A 21501-nucleotide genomic window follows, 5' to 3' on the forward strand; every position below is an offset into this window, starting at 1 on the left:
CGGCTGCCGAATTCTCCGGTGCCGGGGATTTGGCGGGGGCGGGAATTGCGCCGGTCGGCGGCTGCTGCCCCCCCCCCCCCCCCCCCCGGCGATTCTCCGGCCCGCTATGGGCTGAGTGGCCGCCCGTTTTTGGCCGGTCCCGCCGGCGTATGTTACAACAGGTACTTGCCGGCGGGACCTGACTCTGAGGGCGGCCTCCTGGGTCCTCGGGTGGATCTGGCCCGGGGGAGTGCCCCCAGGGTGGCCTGGCCCGCGATCTGGGCCCACCGATCCGCGGGCGGGCCTGTGCCGCGGGGGCACTCTATTCCTCCGCGCCAGCCGCTGTAACGCTTCGCGATGGCCGGCGGTGAGATGAATCCCCCCTGCTCATGCACTGCGATGACGCCAGCACACGCTGGCGCTCCCGCGAATGCACCAACTCGCACCAGCCGGCGGAGGCCCTTCAGCGCCGTTTGGCGTGGCGCCAAGCCCTTCTGCGCCGGCTGGTGCGGCGCAAACCACTCCGGCGCCGGCCTAGCCCCTGAAGGAGCGGAGGATTCCGCACCTTCGGGGCAGCCCTATGCCCGAGTGGTTCACGCCACTCCTCGGCGACGGAGTGGACCGCCCCACCAGTTCGCGGAGAATCCCGCCCCATGTCTCCGGGACGAGCACAGGAACCAGGCCAAGAAACTGACTCGACCAGGGACGAGGACCTCCTGTCGATGTTACAGACGGGCCCTCATTTGGTATGTTCTCACCAGCCACCCGGCCAGCCATCAGAACGTCTGGTCAAAGAGGCAGCTTGGCCAGGGATGTGGGGGTGAGGGAAGGGAGAGACAACAAGTGACAACAGAGGGCCTTTGGGGACTGTCGCTGTCAGCCATGGGGAAAAGGAAGCTCTGCTCACCAATTGGAGTGAGGGGGGGGGGCTCGAGACGTCAAATCATGGTATGGAGTGGCTGAAGGCTTTCTGGAAGGTTCTGGGAGTGTGGGTCACTCCTGAATGACAAATAAGTGCATTCAAAGAATCATCCACCTCGGGCAGCTCATCACTCTGGTTTCGGAGAGTCTGGGAGAAGTGCGCAGCAGGCAGTAATTTCGAATAGGGTTTAAAAGCACACTCGCATGGGCACAATTAAAATATGTTAATCGTAGCAGGAACAGGGGCACCTTGGTGAAACCACACCTGGGAAATTGTGTGCAGTTTTGGTCTCCTTATGCGAAGAAGGATGCTCGTGCTATAGCGGGAGTGCAGAGAAGGTTTAACTCCTGGGATGGCGGGACTGAAGTACGAGGAGAGATTGAGCTGGTTAGGATTACAGATTGAAAAAGGAGTAGACAGGGGAGATGCAGGATAGTGGGAACGTCCATGTCTTAAGGATACAGGGTAAACCTTTCAGGACTAAGATGGGGATAAATCCTTTCACCCGCAGTGTGGTGAGCCTGTGGAATTCGATATCACAGGAAGCATTTGAGGTCAAACATTGTATGTTTTCATGGAGGAGTTGGATATGTCTCTTGGGAATAAAGGGATCAACGGATTTGGGGGGGGCGGAAAGCAGGAACAGGTTGCTAAGTTGGATGATCAGACGTGATCAGAATGAACGGCACAGCGGGTTCAAAGTGTGAATGACCTCCTCCTGCCCCTATTTTCTATGGCGCCTCGCTCCACCCACAGCAAGGAAAGGGGAAGACTTGCATTGATGTAGCATCTTTCTAGACCCCCAGATGTCCCAAAGGACTTTACAGACAATTAAACACTTTGAAGTTTAGTCACTGCTGTGATGCAAGAAACGCAGCGGCTGATCTGCGCACAGCAAGCTCCCACAAACGGCAATGTGATAAACAGCAGGTAATCTGGTGATAGTTTAGTGATGCTGATTGAAGAATGACTATTGGCCCTTGTTCTTCTTCGAAAAAGTGCCTCAGGTTCTTCGATGTTCACCTGAGAGGGTCAACGTGGCCATACTCATTTGCTGATCATTCCGACCGTACCACAGGATCATACGTTGGCAAGCTTTCTTTACTATCGCTTCCCTATTGAGCCCATGTTAACCAGGAACCTCTTTCCTCTCAATAACAGAATATTGTATCAGTGATGAAAGATGGCCGTGCTTTAATTGCAAATATTTGAGTTTGAGTAAACATTTCCTTCCACACGAGTGGAAATCGAAAACAAAAGGGCAAGTTTTCAGAGCTAACGGGATTAAGAGGCATGAAGTCAAAGTTCGGGTAAATGGAGTTGAGATGTTGGGCTGAAATTTCCCTTCGTGGGGGCACAATCGGGACACTTTCCAGATTCCGAACCAGGTTCCTCCCAGGGCAAAACAGTAAGTCCTTGGAATTTCACGGAGACTCCCCCCCCCCACATTTTAAGTAGCCCAGAGGTAGAAGCCAGGTTCAACCAAAGGCCGCAGGGCAATCGAAGCTGGAGAACCAATTATAGGGCTCCCAGCTTCAGGGGAGCGCGAGTCAGCGGTCACGACAGGTAAGTAAGGGAGAGAAGGTAATTCAACACAAGAGGTGCCCCCCTCTCACCAATCCGAATCTTTAAATAGACTACGGATTCAGCAGCCAGGTCAGCACGGAATGGGATTGGAGAACGCTGACCCCCTCCCCGTCATCCCCCTCGAGCTGCCATCGGGTGATGTCTCCAGGCGGCTAAACCAATTCCCGTTGCGAAAGTCAACTGAAAACAAAATCCCAGTTCACCCCCTGCATCCACTGCGCCAAAACTGTCTGGCAATTAGGAAAGGGTCGGCATTTTCAGGATCCATCCACCTCTGTTCCCGACCTTGGCGGGATCGGAAAATCCAGCCCAGAGATCGTCTGTGATCAAACCGAGTGATAGGACAGGCTGGAGGGAATGAATTCCCCGCCCCTCTTCCTATCAGTGTTTGTAATATTTGTGCAGGTGCCAGTGGGGAAACCCCAGTGGGCACTCCGCTGTCCCATCTCTAAATAGCCCAAAAGGGAACTGGCATGACCATCAGACTGTGGCACATGGCGAGATCAGTAGAGATAGCTGACAGGGAGCAGAAACTAGCTGAAATGGAGAAGTTACATTTTACTTTTTTTTTTAAATTATGTAACTCTTGAGGCAGCAAGTTGCTTCTCTGTGGAGTCTGCTTGCTGCTCTTGCTTTTGGCCCAGAGTGAGCTGGAATCTCCAAGATTTCATCATTTTTGGGTTTTTTCCAGGAAACCTTATGACTCACAGCTGTGCCGAGCTCTGTATAAATAAGCCGGGAAAAGCGGCAACAGGCACAGGTCTCAAACTGCAAGTTCCAGCAGTACAAGCATCTCGCCTGGTCCGAAACATTTCAGGGGACTCCAGCTGCGAGCAAGCCCAATTCGCAGAGGAAAGACAACATTCAGCAGATTAAAACGAGGCACTCATACGGACCAGTCACCAACAAACCACTACGAGTAAGTCCATTTTTATTCTATTTCCTCAGTGCACCCTTTAACCGTGCGTTCCAGATGCTTAAGTACCACTGGATGAAACCTTTTTTTTTTTTGCAAAAGAACACTTTTAGTTAATTTTCTAAAGAGCTGATAGTGATTCACGTAACTATCTAGAAATGCTGTTGGTATGAATGGAATTCAATCAGCCCATTGGTTTGGGAATGCTGCCACACATGTAGGATTTTGTCGTTTTCAATGCACCGGAATTAACACGTGCCTTCTTGTTTTACGGACAGCAGGGGACATCTACAAATCCAACAACAAAATGATCTGCAAAATCCAGACAGCAACTCTCTTGGCTCTAGCATTTGTCTGTGCAAACACCCCCACAGGTCAGTAATGAAGTTCTGATTAGTCACCGGTTCAGTTATAAGTGAAAACAGATGGGTCATGTTCCGTTACTTAGCTCCTTTGTGCTAACAACTTTAAATGTCTTGTTTACAGGGAGTGCCTCCAATCCACCGAGATGTCTCTGCTTGGAAACCATTAGATTAGTGCCTTTCAGATACATTGAGGACTACTTAATCATCCCAGAAGAAGGACACTGCCCACGTACGCAAATCATGTGAGTACAATGTGAAGAGTTCTTAGAATAAGAATCTTTATTAGTGTTACAAGTAGCTCACATTAACACTGCACTGAAGCTACTGTGAAAAGCCCCTAGTTGCCACTCTCCGGCACCTGTTTGGGTACACTGAGGGAGAATTCAGAATGTCCAATTCACCTTAACAAGCACGTCTTTCAGGACTTGTGGGAGGAAACCGGAGCACCCGGAAGAAACCCACGCAGACACGGGGAGAGCGTGCAGACTCCAGACAGACATCCAAGCCGGGAGTCGAACCTGGGACCGAGGTGCTGTGAAGCAACAGTGTTAACCACTGTGCTACCGTGCCGCCCACAGTTTTTACTGCTAAGGGAGTGGTGAAGATGAGGAGAGCTTCTAATATTCACCAAAGAGTGTAAATAAGTGCGCACTCACCGGGTTAATTGTGAGGGATGGGGGGGGGGGTTAACATTTAATTGTCAATGAAAATGTTGCTCAAAAAGAACCCACGGTAACTAAATATGAAGTCTTCGACGAAAGGAACGTTTCAGTTGAAGTGGCCTGCTCTGTAACCTTACAGAGGATTCCCTCCACCCACTTCACCATAGTGAAGGGGAGCTCAGAAGACAATAAGTCTCCCACCTGCCAGGAGAGAGAGAGTTGCCAACTATAACTTAGCTCTGAGGTGCAGAGCTTGCTGTTGCTTTCTGCTGGCAGTCTGTATTTCCCAAAGGGAGTCTAGAAATCTTCTATAGGCACAGCACTTTAAGTGCGCCTGATGGAAACACAACCTCAATGTCATCTGCATTACCCCGCCCGCCACCCCCCGCTTGTGTACAAGTGAATTCATTCCAACTTCGACGTACAAAGGCCCAAGCATCAGAATAGCAGATTTGCAAGAGTCAGGAAAACGATCTTCAGTCAGAACTTAGCTTCTTTCCAAATGGTAGGGGTTGGGAGAGCTGAGTGTTTCACAGGTTAGAGGAAATGACCAGAGAAGTTAAAAAGATCTGGGATTGTGTATAAGAACGGTTAAAAAAGTATCACCAAGAGACGTACAGATTCCAAGATCGCTCAACAATATGATCATTGACACAAGAACATAAAATGGGGGGAAAGGAGGAGACAAATGTTCTTTTCGCCCAATTAAGTTTAAAATTCTGATGCATTATCGATAATTGCTGAGTGATCCTTACTGATGATTTTATATATACTTCATTGATTTGTTTGGACACTTGAATGGGTCGACTGCCCAACACAATCTCAATGGCAAAGACCTGTAACGTGGATAAGGTCGCTAACATTTCTATCCATTGTCTTCCCTCAGACTTGCAGTCAATAAGGACAACTTGAAAATGGAAGTGTGCCTGAGCCCTACAGCAAAACAAGGCAAAGCATTCATCGCATGTTGGGAAAGGTGAGCTCAAGTGACTGGTTACTGCAACAGAGACAGTGAATTACAGTCTATCCTCTTGATTCAAAGAAATGCAAAGGTTCAGCATTGAATTAGGAAATGTAATTCAAATATTAGATAATTGGCAAACTTGGGGGAGGGGGGGTTATAGACTATTAATCAACAGGAATAGACTGCATTCTTAATGGGCTAACTAAATGGAAAAAAGAGAAATTTAAAATCAATATTAATAGTGCAACATTTGATATTCATACAAATGATTGTTCATGCTTAGGAGTAAATACAAGATATACTTTAGTGTGAATGACAGTGCCATCGACAGGCTTTTGGCACACACAGGGCTAACAGACCAAATGATCAATTTGGATTAGATTGCTTTTGAAGTGTTGTTCAGCGTCCAAAATTTAGCCTCAACATTATTGTGGAAATTTGATCCATCAGACAAAGAACAGTTAGCTGTTACAGTGTCATGTTATATTCTGTAACAGTGCATCAGCAGTAGAATTAAGCATTTCACAATCAACAGATTAGCACTCGCAAAACAGAAAACAAAGGTTAGCTGGCCGCAAAATGTGCAGGCTCATGTTATAGGACATGCTTTAACATGTCTACCCGTAAATGAGTAGTGTCTTAAGTCCTCATAAAAGTAAATCCATAACCTGACCTGTATTTTTCCCACACACCAGGATTATTTAATTTGAGTGGTGACTGATGCTCATTCAACACTCTCTGTTGGCACCACTCCCAAGAAAATATCCCGCCTCTTTATTGAGCACGGAATATCTTTCTGTGCCTAGATCTCAAATATTTTGCCCACTTCTTTGCCTAATCGTACGACACTTTGTGCAAACCAGTGAAAATAATCTAAAATACACAAAAAGAGAATTTGTAGCCATTTTGTATGCTGCAAACTCAATCCCAAAGCTGAAGGCAGCTTCCACAAAAGTTATTTCCTTATTGTTCCACCATCTCAAAACATGCTACATAATTTAGTTGATTTGAAAGAATTGAAAAGGTTTGGTAATCTGCGATTCTGAGGGATTAAGGCAATTGGAATCTGATAAAGCATGTCAAACTCTCAATCGCTGTCCTGGATATACACCATTTGAAACTCTGCTCTATTTTTCCTCCTCCATCCAGAATTGGCCACGACCTGGCAAGGAAGGGAGAATGCATTGTGTCAAGAAGGAGAACGACCCAATAATGAGCAAAGGATTTCGGTCCCAAAAGTAGAAGTGTCGGAAGTATGGTGTCACCAGAGAAGATTAAAAGAAAAAAAAAAAGGGAGATGGACCTTTTTGATGTCCCACGGAATTGACATTACAGGGACAGGCAATTCAAAAAGTACTCAGATTTATTACTTTGTTAGTAGCCATTTCAGCATCAAGAGCGAAGAATTATTCTCTCCTATTGTCATCCGCTGTGATTAAATCTAAAAGTCGGCTACTGATATTAAATTTCAGGATGTGTTAGTGCAGTGAAGCAAAAATGTTATTTATATATTGTCATTTAATTCCATAAGGTACAATGATACTAAAAAAAAACTATTATTAGCACTTCCACGTCAGGTTTGTCTAGGGCACCATATAAAATCAGATAATATAGCATGCGGTGGTAATATGTAACCGAAGGCTTGCCCAAAGCCTTCACAAATAATGAACTCAGCCTGACTGAATGTAGACCTGCTGCAGTTTGCATTGCTGAACCGATTAATCGTAGACCGAGTCAAGCGGATCAGTGTGCACGTGAAGAAACGATTGTGCATTTGAAAAATAATGCACTTCTAACAGATGTTCATTTCAAGCCTTATTTTATTTATATATTGATTAATATTGCACAGAAGTTATTTTATAGAACAGTAACATTTTCCAAATTGTTTTGTGGAACAGAGTAATTATTTTTCCAACTTGGTGGTTTTGCCAAGTATAAATCGACGTGTTTTGAACGTGTTTTGTTGTGGTCAATCCTGCATTTCTTGAAATGTTTTATAATAAAAAAAAGTGTTTTTTTTTAAAATGAGATGTTTTCGAGTTTTTGTGATGACTGTGCCATGTGGAATTCACTCCCTAAACATCTCTATCAAACTCTCATCCTTTAACAACTTCCCAAAAATTTGCCTCTTTTAATAATAACAATAATCTTCATTGTCACAAGTCGGCTTACATTAACACTGCAATGAAGTTACTGTGAAAAGCCCTGAGTCGCCACATTCCGGCGCCTGTTCGGGTACACTGAGGGAGAATTCAGAATGTCCAAATTACCTAACAGCGCGTCTTTCGGGACATTGTGGGAGGAAACCGGAGCACCCGGAGGAAACTCACCCACACACGGGGAGAACGTGGAATGTTCAACACTCCCATTATGTAAATTATGTAGCATGTTTTGAGATAGTGGAACAACAAGCCGGGAATCGAACCTGGGACCCTGGCGCTGTGAAGCAGCAGGGCTAACCATTGTGCCGCCCTGTGACCAAACTTTCAGTCAAACATCACAATCACTTCTTTGGCTTGGCAACTATGTCCGTCCTGCAGGAAAATAAAAGTACTCTCTTCAAAATAATGATTGGGGACAACATTAATTTGGTGATCCAGTGGTTGATGTGTGACTTGCACTGTAAAATGGACAGCATCTTATCAATTATCATTGGGTGTCTTTATTTAACAGTTAACCCGGGCAGGCAAGTCGGCCTTGAAGCTGTCAGGTCTGGAATGTACACACACAACCGACAGTAAAATTAGTTGGCACAATGGAACACTGATCAGGTCAAGCCGACAAAACATTGTTTTGCAACTGATCCTGCAGCAGAGGCCCAGCCACCCGCCTAGCCTGAGGGTTTAAAGATATTTGCATAGCTCACTAACGAGATTTGATGAGTAAAGGAGAGAGTCAGGAGGTGTAAAGTCTAAATCACTGTCACCCTGATATTCAGGGCACTTTTCCCCTGCTGGTGTTAAATCTATACTCTCCACCCTAACCCTTTAACACTTCCTCCATCTTCTTCTTCTGCAGTCCTTTGGAACTTTTGGGGTTGGCGGAGGTGACGTAAAAAAATCATTGCTGGAACCTCCTACCCTGGCACAGAGTGAGGCAGGGGGCGTTTGATGATGTCGGTGGCTGGGTGGGAAGATCAGGTTTGGGGTCCGCTTCGCCTGCTGTTTGGCCTTGCCCTTCCCCCCCCCCCCCCCCCCCCCCCCACCTGGGTCTGTCGGAGACATTCAAAACGGTCGGCACCTTGCCAGATGCCTACCTTACCACTGAATTTGCAGTATTTTCTGCAATAATTAGATAGTATCTAAAGCATATATTTAAGCTTTTCTGCTCAGTGTTTTTTTTATAAATTGAGTAGCCAATTATGTTTTTTCCCCCAATTAAGTGCCAATTTAGCATGACCAGTCCACCTAACCTGCACATCTTTGGGTTGAGGAAACCTGCACAGGCCCGGGGAGAATGTGCAAACTCCACACAGTGACCCAGGGCTGGGATTCGAACCCGGGTCCTCAGCGCCGTAGTCCCAGTGCTATCCACTGCGCCAGATGCTGCCCTATATCTGCTCCATGTTGGTCTTTATGCTCCACATCAGCATCCTCAAGCTCTTGAATAAGATTTTTTGGCATAGCTGGGTGAAACAAGGGGCTACTTTAATATTGTTCAGCCACTTTATTCCACCCTCTGGAGCTCTCTGACCATTCCCCTCCTGCTTCGTCATGCTCCATTTCTGCCCACTGCTGCATTATTACCTTCCTCCTTATTGTAAGGTGGCCTGAGACAGCTCCTGAGCTCTTCCAATTCTTCCTTCAGGGCACTGAAACGGAGGGATGAAGTCAGCAACAAAAAAACAGCAATTGTGAAAGTAGAATATGAACTGCGTAAATAAATGTGGTGGCCGGTGCGGGGAGATATCCTTTTTTCCTGGGGTTACGGTAATCCTGTGGGTGGAATGCTGCTGCCCAAGTTGAAACATATGTCCCTCACAGTACAACAGGACATTCTAGAACCCTTGGGCATGATCCAGCAGCTGCCTCCCGCCCCAAAGGGGGTGTGAAGCGGCTGGGAGTGGCCTCCTCCAAGCTTCGCGACAGTTGTTGCTTTTTGCGAGATGTAAGCAGATCTCGCCAGGTGTCATGCTCCCGCTCACAATGGGTGGGATTCCAGTATCGCATGTCAACGTGGGTTTAAGTACCCACTCAACTGTGCTGACGCCAGATCTAACCAGCTACCGGCATCTATAGGCCTCCCAGGGAGACCCCAGCTGGGCGCCGGTTAATACTGGGCCACGTTTCACAATGGCACCTGGGCGGGAGTGGTTGGGGGGGGGGGGGGGGGGGGAGGGGGGTGCTCCCATGCCATTGGACGCCCCCGATGGTGAGGGCCAGGACAGGGTGGCCTCCTGGCTCTCCCCCTAGCACCATCAGGCTGGCACCTTGGCACAGCCACGCTGGCACTGTCAAGGTGCTTGGGTGACACTTCCAGGCTGGCAGTGTGTCCGGGTACCAGGGTAGCACTGCCACAGGTCAGCGCCTGAGGGGGGGGGGGCGGCCATGCTGATGAAAGGAGGGTTGAGGGGGGGCTATGAAAGGTAGGTATGGGAAGGCCTGAAAAGGGGGAGCGTTAGCGGCCACTCACGGCATCCCCGCGCATGCGCTGTGGAGGGAGTCTCTTCCGCCTCCGCCATGGTGGAGACCGTGGCGAAGGAGGAAGGACAAGAGTGCCCCCACAGCACAGGCCCGCCCGCGGATTGGTGGGCCCCGATCGCGGGCCAGGCCACCGTTGGGGCACCCCCCCGGGGCCAAATCGCCCCGCGCCCCCCCCCCCAGGACCCCGGAGCCCGCCCGTGTCACCTTGTCCCGCCGGTAAGGTAGGTGGTTCAATCCACGCCGGCGGGACAGGCATCCTAGCAGCGGGACTTCGGCCCATCCGGGCCGCAGAATCGCGGGGGAGGCCCGCCAACCGGCGCGGCGCGATTCCCGCCCCCTCCAAATCTCCGGTGCCGGAGAATTCGGCAACCGGCGGGGGCAGGATTCACGGCAGCCCCTGGCGATTCTTCGACCCGGCGGGGGGTCGGAGAATCTCGCCCCTTATCTTTCAAACACCATTTCCTCCTATTGCTCCGTTGTCCACTTCGCAGATCATAGCTACCAGCAACAACGAACCCCTGCAAGATCTACACTATGGCAGCTCAGTCACTGGACTCACAATCTACATCCTCTAACACCTCACATAGCTTATTACATAAAATTAATCGGCAAATCCCAGAAGGACAAGAGCAGCAGATGCCTGGGAGCCCCACCACCTGGAGGTTCCCCTCCAAGTCACTCACCACCCCGACTTGGAAATGTATCACCGTTCCTTCACAGTCGCTGCAGCAACATCCTGAAACCCGCTCCCTAACAGCACAGTGGCTACACCTCAAGCGGTTCAAGAAGGCAGCTCACCACCACATTCTGAAGGGCAACTAGGGATGGGCAACAAATGCTGGCCTAACCAGCAACACCCACATCCCGTAAATGAATTATTAAAAAATCAAATAAACTAGTTACGACGGACCTTTAAATAAATCAAATAGGGTATCTGGCATTCGATTTGACATTTAGACCTACATGAACAGGAGTTAAAATGCTTTCTGTTCAATTTCTACATCTTATTGCACCTGGGGAAAAATTAAAATTGGAAGGTGCATATATTTGCTAAGTACATGTCGCTACAAACACTTGGTTTGCATTCGAACCCAATATGTTGCAATGGGAGCCTCAGTAATTATAGTTACTGACTTACGGTGATGATGTTTCACCTGCAGGGATTGCATATTGTGCCACACAAATCTCATTGTTCACAAGGTTTTGCCCTACGCTAAGTTGTGAAAGCAAGCTAGTGTATCATTGTTGGGTGCTCAACTGCTCCATTTACTGAGACGGAGAGGCTTAACGTGGCCCGCACATTGGTAGACCCACTTTTCTTGTTCATGTAAAATCATTCACTGCAACAATTACTTTACACTGAATGGCCCAGTCTGGTTGGGATCACGGGACAACAATGATGTCAAAACACATGCGAAATTCCACACTGCAGCTCATAGCCTTTCTATATAATGCTTTATTGAGATTGCAAGTCTGCTTGCATTAATCACTAGGATGTGTCCAAACATGCTCAATGGCAGACGTTAAGTTACTTGGCAAAAACAAAGAACAATACAGCACAGGAACAGACCCTTCAGCCTTCCAAGCCTGCGCTGACCATGGTACCTGCCTAAACGAAAACTGTCTGCACTTATGGAGTCCGTATCCTTCCTTTCCCACCCGATTCATATATTTGTCTAGATCCCCCTTAAATGCCGCTATCGTACCTGCTCCCACCACCTCCCCAGGCAGCGCGTTTCATTTAGTTACCACACTCTGTGCAAAGATTCTTGCCTAGCACATCTGTTCTAAACTTTTCCCCATGCACTTTAAACCTATGTCCCCTCGTACTCGATTTTCCACTCTGTCCATGCCACTCATTTATGTTTATAAATTTAGAGTACCCAATTATTTTTTCCAATTAAGGGACAATTTAGCGTGTCCAACCCACCTACCCTACACAGGTTGTGGGGGTGAAACCCACGTAGACACGGGGAGAATTTGCAAACTCCACACGGACACTGACCCAGGGCCGGGATTCGAACCCGGGTCCTCAGCGCCGTAGGCAGCAGTGCTAACCACTGTGCCACCGTGCTGCCCTTCCATGCCACTCATAATCTTGTCGACCTCTATCAGGTCGCCTCTCAACCTCCGTCATTCCAGTGAGAAGACAGAGTTTATCCAACCGCTCCTCATGGCTAATGCCCTCCATACCAGGCAACATTCTAGTAAACGGCTTCTGTACCCTCTCCAAAGCATCCACATCCTTCTGGTAGTGTGGAGGCCAGAATATTCCAAATGAGGCGTAACTAAGGTCCTGTACAGCTGCAACATGACTTGCCAATTTTTATATCCAATGCCCCGACCGATGAAGGCCAGCATGCCGTATGCCCTCTTGACCACCTTATCCACAAACGTTGCCACTTAGTGATCGGTGGACATGCACGCCCAGATCTCTCTCTCTGTAAGTACTCACAAGAGTTCAACCATTTATTGTGTAATTCCTTCATGCATTGGACCTTCCAAAGTGCATTACCTCACACTTGTCCGCATTAAACCCCATCTGCCATTTCTCCGCCCAAGACTCCAACCAGTTTATATCCTGCTGTATCCTCTGACAATCCTCTTCACTATCCGCAACTCCACCAATTTTTGCGTCATCTGCAAAGTTACTAATCAGAGCAGCTACATTTTAGCAAAGTTTTGTTCAACAGTTTAAAATGTGTAGTAGGTCCCCGAGCTATACATACTTTAGTAAATTTATGAACAATTAGCTTGTGCAGTGGATCAAAGCAGCATTCGAACGTTGACCTGGGGAGCTGGCTTGCAATCATCTTTTCTCATCCTATCTTTTTCTTTTCCTTCCCAAAGGTATTGTTTGACTCTATGCCAGAATACAGTTCCAATCAAACATGCAGCGCACTGGCACATCATCTGAGTGAGCACTGCATGGCAACCTTGACTATGAACGTCCAGTAACTGTTTATTCATGGGCATTATGGCCGAGTCCAAATCTGTGGGCACATAGGACACGTGCTCAGTAAGATTTGCACGGTGGTGGTCAGAATGGGGAACCCTGGGCAACTTTATTCACCTGGACGAAAGGTGAGCTGGGTGTAGTTGGGTAAAGGTATTATCGCATAGCGGACCCCAGGCAAAGCAGAAATAGACCAAGTCTCAGGAATTTCCATATTTGTATGGTTCAGATTCTTGGCGGGATTCGGCAATAATGGGGCTATGTTCCCACGCCGGCGTGAAAACCGGCGGCAACCACTCCGGCGTCAACGGCCCCCGAAAGTGAGGAACCCCTACTTTCTCGGGGGCTAGATTGATGCCCGAGTGGTTCCCGCAGCTCCAGCCGGCGCCGAAGGGCCGGCGCGAGTTCGCGCATGCGCAGAACAGCCGGTGTGATCTTGCGCATGCGCCGACCGGCTGGCGTACTTCCACGCATGCGCGCCGGTTCCCTTCTCCGCGCCGGCCCCCGGGCAACATGGCGGAGCCGTAAAGGGGCCCGGTACGGAGGAAAGAAGACCCCCACGGGGGGGGGGGGGGGGGGGGGGGGGGGGGAGAAGGGGGGTGGTCCCCGCCCCCCTCAACCCCCGGACGGCCCCTGCACACTTACCTGCCAGCTCCCGCCGTGTGTGAGGCGAGTAATTCACGCCGGTGAGACTGGGCAAAACTTGACGGCCACTCGGCCCATCGGGGCCCGGGGAATCGCCGGAGGGCCGGCATAGCGGGAATCCCGAAAAACGGTGCCGGAGAATAGGGCAGCCAGCGTCGGGGCTGGATTTGCGCCCTCCCCCGGGGATTCTCCGACCCGTCGCAGGGTTGGAGAATCCTGGCCCCTGTGTTAGCTTCACCTTAACCAGGCAAATCCCATGATTCCTCACTCCCAAGTTCCTCTTCAGGGTTGGCGAGCAGAAGTGCTGACCAGATGCTTGGTGCTTCTCAAGCTTGTACTGAACCTTGCTTAGACCACACCGCGGCCTAGACCGCCTCTCGTAGCTTTTCAAAACCCATAGTCGCTTCAACTGCCATGGTCACTGTCCATGCCCCTTCATTTTCGCCAACGTGTTCCCGTCTGCTTGTTCCCTCCCTTTACATCAACAGCAGTAGGCTCCAACACGTCTTGTGGCCTGTGGGCGCCCACGTGAACCTTGAGGGCTCCTGGATATCCCAATGCATGTCGGGTGGTCGTTGCTGCGAGGTGCTAGCCTCTCCCTCCTGATGCCTAGCACCCAACTTTAAACCCTTGACACTCAAGGATTTAACCCCTATCCCTGATTAGGAGAATGAGGGCAGCTGAGCGTGGTGAAGGATAACTGATGATGGTCAATTGCTTGGGCGAGCATGAATCACAGGAATGTAAGAAGACACAAGATGTCTCAGAGGCAGAGAAGGGCAAATCCAATAGACAATAGATACTCAGGTTTAGACATCTTGCAATCTTATTGCTGTCATGCCTTTACATTTAACACCTGGGCAGCCACTGCGTGATGTATGACTTGAAGCCCAATGACACATCGCATATTGCGCCCACCCCAGAATGTTACTGTCCCACCTTCTCGCCCTGACAGCCAGCCCCTTAGGATGGCAACCTACAGTCTTATTCCGTCCAAATCAGGTGCCCTCGTCTCCCAGACCACTGGCAGCCAAAATCTGCTCAGCTCTCTGGCTCTCAAGCTTCAACAGTGGCTGCGAGAAGGTCACCATTCGAGAACCCTTGCACTCTAATGTCTGAGTTCAGCCAACTGCTTGGAGCCACAGAGCTCTGTGGTAATGGGAGAATAGAAAAAAAAAGCATTGAGTTCAGCCAGGCCCCTGGTGTGCAATCCAGGAAACTCTGCACAGTTAATGAGGCATGAAATGCAGTGTAAACAAACAACCTCCCCAGGTCCATGAAGCAGAAAGCAGCTGGCTAAACCGCAAATGCTCCCAAAGGTTAATGGGGCGTGAAATGGAATATGAACAAGCAAGTTCAACGGTCAACAGGCATACTGCAACAGTGAAAAAGGGGGCGTGAAATGCTTCTCCAAGAGACAACCTGTAGAATGGATCTGTCCTGTGAGAGGAGTTTTGGACTGACAGGCTGCAGCTGTGCTGTGCGTTGAGGGGTGTTAAACATGAAAGAACGCAGGATTCACAAACCCACCTCAACCCCCATCCCGGGGGAGGCCCCTGACCTGGCCCTTTCCAGCCCAATCCGAGTCCCCCAACGCACAGTTCTCTTGCAAGATCCCCCCCCCCCAACAAGGCATCTGGCAAGCAGCTACTTTGCACCCTGGCACTAAGTGGAGAGGGATACTCAACTCCTTCCTCCCTCTCGGAGTCCAGGGCGACTGGCCCCCATTTTTAAAAGACAAGTAGTAATTGGCGTCCGCTTGACATCGCGCTGGTGGGCGGGAAGTTTCCGTGAGGCCGGAACATCCGACCTTAATCTCGTTCATGAGATTAAAATTAATTAAATTGGTGCTAATCAGGTTCTCGCTCTTTCTGGGCGAGATTCGGATCACGTCAGCGTGAAGAGCTCGGGAAGATCGCAAACTGATTCGTGCTCGGCACAAATCCCGTTTTGGGCCCCGCGCAAGATTTTCCCGACTCGAGGGCATTCGCGCCGGGCGTAATGCGGCCAGAAAATTGCCCCATCATGTTTCTTCCAATCTCCTCTTTACAAACACCATTTCCTATTTGTCCCCTCTCCTCCTGATCCGTAGACGCTCAGTTCTTACCAGAGATGGGCCCGATATACTCTGTGAAAGGCGGAGCACCAAGGGGGAGGGCAAGAAGAGGGCGGGCACCAAGAAAAGGGAGGGTGCGGCCTGGCACTTCCAATGTGCTCCCTCAAGGGAAGAGTTGCTGCGGACCTGTTTTTAAAAAAAGATTAATATATTGTAATAGAAAAACGCTAATAATAATAATAACCTTTATTGTCACAAGGAGGCTTACATTAACACAGCAATGAAGTTACTGTAAAATCCCCCAGTCACCACATTCCGGCGTCTGTTCGGGTACACAGAGGGAGAATTCAGAATGACCAATTCACCTAACAGCACGTCTTTCGGACTTGTGGGAGGAAACCGGAGCACCCGGAGGAAACCCACGCAGACACGGGGAGAACGTGCAGACTCCGCACAGACAGTGACCCAGTGGGGAATCGAACCTGGGGCCCTGGAGCTGTGAAGCAACAGTGCTAACCCCTGTGCTACTGTGACCGTGCCGCACAAATCTCAGTCCTCGCCCTAGATCGAGGTGCGGATTTAGTAAAAAGACGTCTTACTAAGTTTGCAAAAATACTGCGGAAGCTGGGATCTGAAACAAGAACAGAGGAAGCTGGAAAAACTCAGCAAGTCCGGCAGCATCTATCAGGAGATGCCGGACTTGCTGAGTTTTTCCAGCTTCCTCTGTTCTTGTTTCAGATTCCAGCTTCCGCAGTATTTTTGCAAACTTAGTAAGAAGTCTTACAACACCAGGTTAAAATCCAACAGGTCAGTTTCGAATCACTAGCTTTCGGACCGAAGCACTCACCTGAAGAAGCAGCTGCACACCGAAAGCTAGTGGTTCGAAACAAACCTGTTGGACTTTAACCTGGTGTTGTAAGACCTCTTACTGTGCCTACCCCAGTCCAACACCGGCAGCTCCACATCTTGCAAACCTGGTGTGAGGCCAGTGTTTCGGATGGCTTCAAGCTCATGAATGATCGAATGTGGGAGTGCGGGAGAATAGTCAAACCCAGGCGTGGCCGGAAACGTCAGCAGCAGAATCAGTCAATGTTACGGAGGTGCAACTAGGTTGTCTCAGTGATCTTGATGTGGAGATGCCGGCGTTGGACTGGGGTGGGCACAGTAAGAAGTCTTACAACACCAGGTCAAAGTCCAACAGGTTTGTTTCGAATCACCAGCTTTCGGAGCGCTGCTCCTTCCTCAGTGATCAGGCAGACGTGAGATCAGTAAGTTCACCTTGGGTTCAAGGTTACAAACAGTCTGGCTCAGCTCCAAGGCAGTTGCCGGGGAGTGGAAAGGAGGGCACATTTCGGGAGCTGTGTGACTGAACACGAAAATAACAATTTCAGTCTCCCTCATATTTGTTTATTTATTTTTTTAAATATAAATTCAGAGTACCCAATTCTTTTTTTCCCCCAATTAAGGGGCAAATTAGCATTGCCAGTTCACCTCCCCTGCTCTTCTTTTTGGGTTGTGGGGGTGAGACCCACGCAAACATGGAGAGAATGTGCGTGAAGTGCCACTACAAAACAATGGTGAGGTAGCAAATAAATCTCCAATTTCAACCCCAGAGCTTCTCTGTCCATCCAACTTATGTGAAATCATAACTAGATTTTCCAGTCTGCTACCCTGAGGAGGTGTTCTTGTTTTTGTGCAGTAATGAATTGCCTGATCAATTTTCATTGTGAAGTGATTCACACACTGCTGATCTCAACAGGTCACCTGCTGCCTAAAGAAAAAAACACCCTAACAACTGACTCACCATATCGGCTCATCTTAGCCAAGGTGGTATTAAACGATTCTTTGTGGGAAAAGCGCTATTTGGCAAACAATCTATTTTGTGAAAGACGTAATACACAACACCGCAAGTTTCAAAACATGTCCCTGTGTTGCCCACACATGAAATAATTGTGATAAAAGTTACACGTGGCTCTCCTTACTACCAAATAAATCTTCCCTGAATTTGCTCAGTGTACGTGGCATATGCCTGGTGAAAATCAGCAAGTTGGGAAGAAATTGGAGCTGGAACTGCCTTGTTTCTACCCGGAAAACGACAACCCCCTAAGTTTCCACCACGAATGTCCCAACTCTTGTGGGCTGATAGGTGGAGGTGAGTAGGAGGGTCAATGGTATGTTAGTTACACGGCTAAGGTACACAGGTGACGGGCATTGTCCAGTTAAGTACTTGGAGCACATATAAAGAGACACTTTCCGAGACCGGTTAGCACCACGGGGGATAGGGTGCTTCCCATGCCCCTAAAATGACACTCGTTTAATTATTTAAGTAACAATAAATTGCAATTTAGTTACTGCGCCCTGAAGTGCCGACAATTGGTTCAGCTGACTTCTCTTTATTGGTTAATTAGTTCTGAAGTTTCCACCGGCACTCAAAAAGAATGTATAAAGATGCTTCCCTGACGGTCTAGTGGTTAGGATTAAACACTCTCGTGGCGCAGGCTGGATTCAATTCCCGGTCAGGGAATAAAATGAACAAAAAGGAATACAAGGAGAGAGACTGCGTGCCCTTGGAGAGGGCGTATGCAATGCCCACCAGTACGATTAAAGCGTTCCGTAACTGGTGGACACCATGGGAGCGGGAGTGCTCCCTCGCGCCATCAAATTAAATTTTGAACCCTGGTCCCTGGGCGCTGTGAGACAGCAATGCTGACTCACTCAAGATTCTTGTCTTTTATTACAGTTCCCCTTTAAAGGGCTATTACTAAAATTTGACTTGCCGGTTTGCCCATGCGTTACGAGTGAAGCAATTAGTTTTCACACAAAAGACCATAAGGAGGGACTGCTTGGACACATTTTGGCAGCGAAGAAGCAGAAATATGTAATGCTGCATCCTGTGACTAAAGCTGTTCTTAAGAAAGATGTTACTATCCGGTCTCGTATCTCAACAATTGGCGAGGGATCGATAGAACATGGAGTAAAGCAGTCCTTGAGGATTTTGGGGCCCAAGGTTTCTTAATTATAACATTGTAGCTTTGAGTAGAAAAGCTTGTCGTAATTTAATAAGTGCTAATATGGTTTTTTTTTAGTCTTAGCAGACTGAAATAAAGTCAACAGGTTGAAGAAACTCACAAACTGGGCCCGTTGTCACAGTTCGGTATGTTTTGTTCATTTTTCTCGGCAGTAAGATATTCACGTTGGTGATACCATGAAGTCAATCGCATATAATAAGCCTTGTTAATATAGGTTGATTATTGAACCATTAATTATCATGTAAAATAAAAACATTCTACGTAGCAAGGGAAGACAAGGGGAGGAGGGGGAGGCCTGAAGGGGTATATGAAGAATCGGGGCATGAAGTGGGGGAATGAAGGGTGGGTTGGTATGAAGAGGGGGGTATGAAGGGACGGGGTGTAAAAAAATAAGGGCGACACGTGGCCAGCACTGCTACCTCACAGCGCCAGGGACCAGAGTTCAATTCTGGCCTTGGGTAACTGTGTGGAGTTTGCACTTTCTCCCTGTGTCTGCGCAGGTTTCCTCCGGGTGCTCCGGTTTCCTCCTACAGTTCAAAGATGCGCAGGTTAGGTGGATTGGCCATGATAAATTGCTCTCTAGATTAGGGTTGCGGGAATAGGGTGGAGGATTGGGCCTAGGTAGATGATGTGTTGGGTGTTCTGGATCACAAACAGGTCACCAACGCTGGCAGTGGTACAACTCTATTTTGTTATAAGGTGAACTATATTACCATACTTGAACTGTGGGTAAATGCAATACCAGCTCTTACTGTTGACCCTTGCCTAGTCCTAACCAGGTGGTGCACTCAGCACATGGTGAATGTCTGTGTTGCAGGCTGTGAGCTCTGTGCTCCGAGCTGGCTGCTACTAGAATGAGCGGGAACTCTCCTGTCCCCTGTCTTTATAGTGCGTGTGCTCTCACTGGTGATTGGCTGCAGTGTTGTGTATGCTGATTGGTCCCACTGCATGTCCATCAGTGTGTGTGTGTGCACCATAATATACTGGTGTATATTATGACATCCCCCCTTTTATATAAAGAGCATGTGCCTGTGTGACAATAAATATTGTGTAGTGAATGTGCCTGACTATGTGTGTGCGTGTTATTTACATGACTATGTACATAAGGCTAATCTATTTACACGGGAAGGTGCCTGGTGCAGAGAAATAGGGTGTCACACCAACAACGAAATGAACATTATATACAAACTACTGGAACGATGAAACAGGATAACAGAACAGATCAAAGAGTCCAATATTGTAAAACTCATAAGTCAAGTCTCTGAGGTGGGCGACGAATTCTGGTTTACCGTCAGGGTGGCACACCACTCGTCGTCTGGATCAATGCTGTGCACCGACAATGGCTGGTGGTTTTGATTCGGGGAAAGCCTGTTCTTTGTCATAACAGCGACTCGAAAAGACTCCCTCGGGTCCTCGGTGTCACTGATCTGCGGGAAGTCGGAATCGGTGAACGTGGGTTGAATTGCCCGAACGTTCCTGCGAGACTGGCTGAAGCGATGCGAATTGGCAGGCTGAGCTGCTCGACAGCAGGCAGCATAGTGGCCAAGTCTGCCACATTGTAGGCATTGTCGCGATTTTGCAGGACATTGCCGCATTAAATGGGCGGAGCCACAGTTGATGCACATCGTGACGTCAGTACGCTCGTTGCGCCACCGCGCATGCGCAGTGTGGTCCTGCATGGTGCTCGCCTGCGCATCACGTTCCTCCACATCACCGTCCCCTCGTTTGGTGCATACAAGAGCGGGAGGCCGCGAAAAGCGAGCGAAATGGCCGCCCTCATCCAGGCTGCAGCCTTGGAGGTGGAGCCTGTGTTGCAGGCTGTGAGCTCTGTGCTCCGAGCTGGCTGCTACTAGAATGAGCGGGAACTCTCCTGTCCCCTGTCTTTATAGTGCGTGGGCTCTCACTGGTGATTGGCTGCGGTGTTGTGTATGCTGATTGGTCCCACTGCATGTCCACCAGTGTGTGTGTCTGCACCATAATATACTGGTGTATATTATGACAGTAGGGTGTCTTTCAAAGGGCCGGTGCTGGCTCGATGGGCCAAATGATCACTTTCTGCATGTACAGATTCTATGAAGCAAGCGATCTGGTTGAAGGAATGAAAGATTTATTTCAGAAGAAACTGACGCTCAGATGAACATATAATGATGATTAATACTCAGACTACCAGTAACAATCTAATGGTTCCTTAGTTTACATTTGTTTCAGAATGAACAAACTACCATTCTTGTTTCCTTGCCAAATCTGCAGCTTAACTGTGGACATGTCATTGGATCAAAGTTTGTTTGTGCTGGTTAACTCAACAATGTCAGGGCCAGATGGATTGTTGATATAAACAACAATAAACACGAGGAATTGCAAACGCATTTTTATCTTTTTCTGATCAGCGTGGTGAGAGATGTTTGTGAGAGGCGGCCGTGGTCATGGCTCCTGGGTAGGAGAAATGTGTACGCTGAGATGTGCACCTTTGCAGGTCCAGTGTTCTGCTGGAGACCTGTCCCAGCTGAAGCCCTGTTCGTAGCTTCCAGTGGCAGCCAGGCACATGCTAATCATGGGGTTAGAATAAGACGACGTTACCCCCCCTTGAGTTTCTGGACTCCTTCCATCCCATCCGTTCTCGACCACACGCAACATGATGCGCGCTAAGGGCAGGACATTCAAAAAGACAAAGGTAAACTTGTCAAAAAGACACCCAAGATTAATGTGGAGATTTTTGATCTTATTTCAGGACACACTGCAGGTACTGCAAACAATTTTGTATCAAGAGGGCCATCTGC

The 21501-nt window shown here is 48.7% G+C and overlaps 1 protein-coding gene across 19 annotated transcripts in view; it reads right to left on the minus strand.

Moving 5' to 3' along the window:
- Positions 1 to 21501, minus strand: part of rassf4a (Ras association domain family member 4a) — a 327256-nt gene that overhangs the window by 240501 nt on the left and 65254 nt on the right. For 2 of the 19 annotated variants that reach the window (XM_072491697.1, XM_072491693.1), the window contains exons 3-4: positions 15747 to 15881; positions 9142 to 9206 (exon numbers count right to left, since the gene is read on the minus strand). The exons of 13 other annotated variants lie outside the window; for them this stretch is intronic. The gene's annotated coding sequence lies outside the window, so the exon portion shown is untranslated. The remainder of the gene's footprint in view (positions 1 to 9141; positions 9207 to 15746; positions 15882 to 21501) is intronic. 4 more of the 19 variants (XM_072491700.1, XM_072491695.1, XM_072491701.1 and 1 more) reach the window with 2 other exon arrangements.

Source organism: Scyliorhinus torazame, chromosome 28, assembly GCF_047496885.1.
Source record: "Scyliorhinus torazame isolate Kashiwa2021f chromosome 28, sScyTor2.1, whole genome shotgun sequence".
NCBI lineage: Eukaryota > Metazoa > Chordata > Chondrichthyes > Carcharhiniformes > Scyliorhinidae > Scyliorhinus > Scyliorhinus torazame.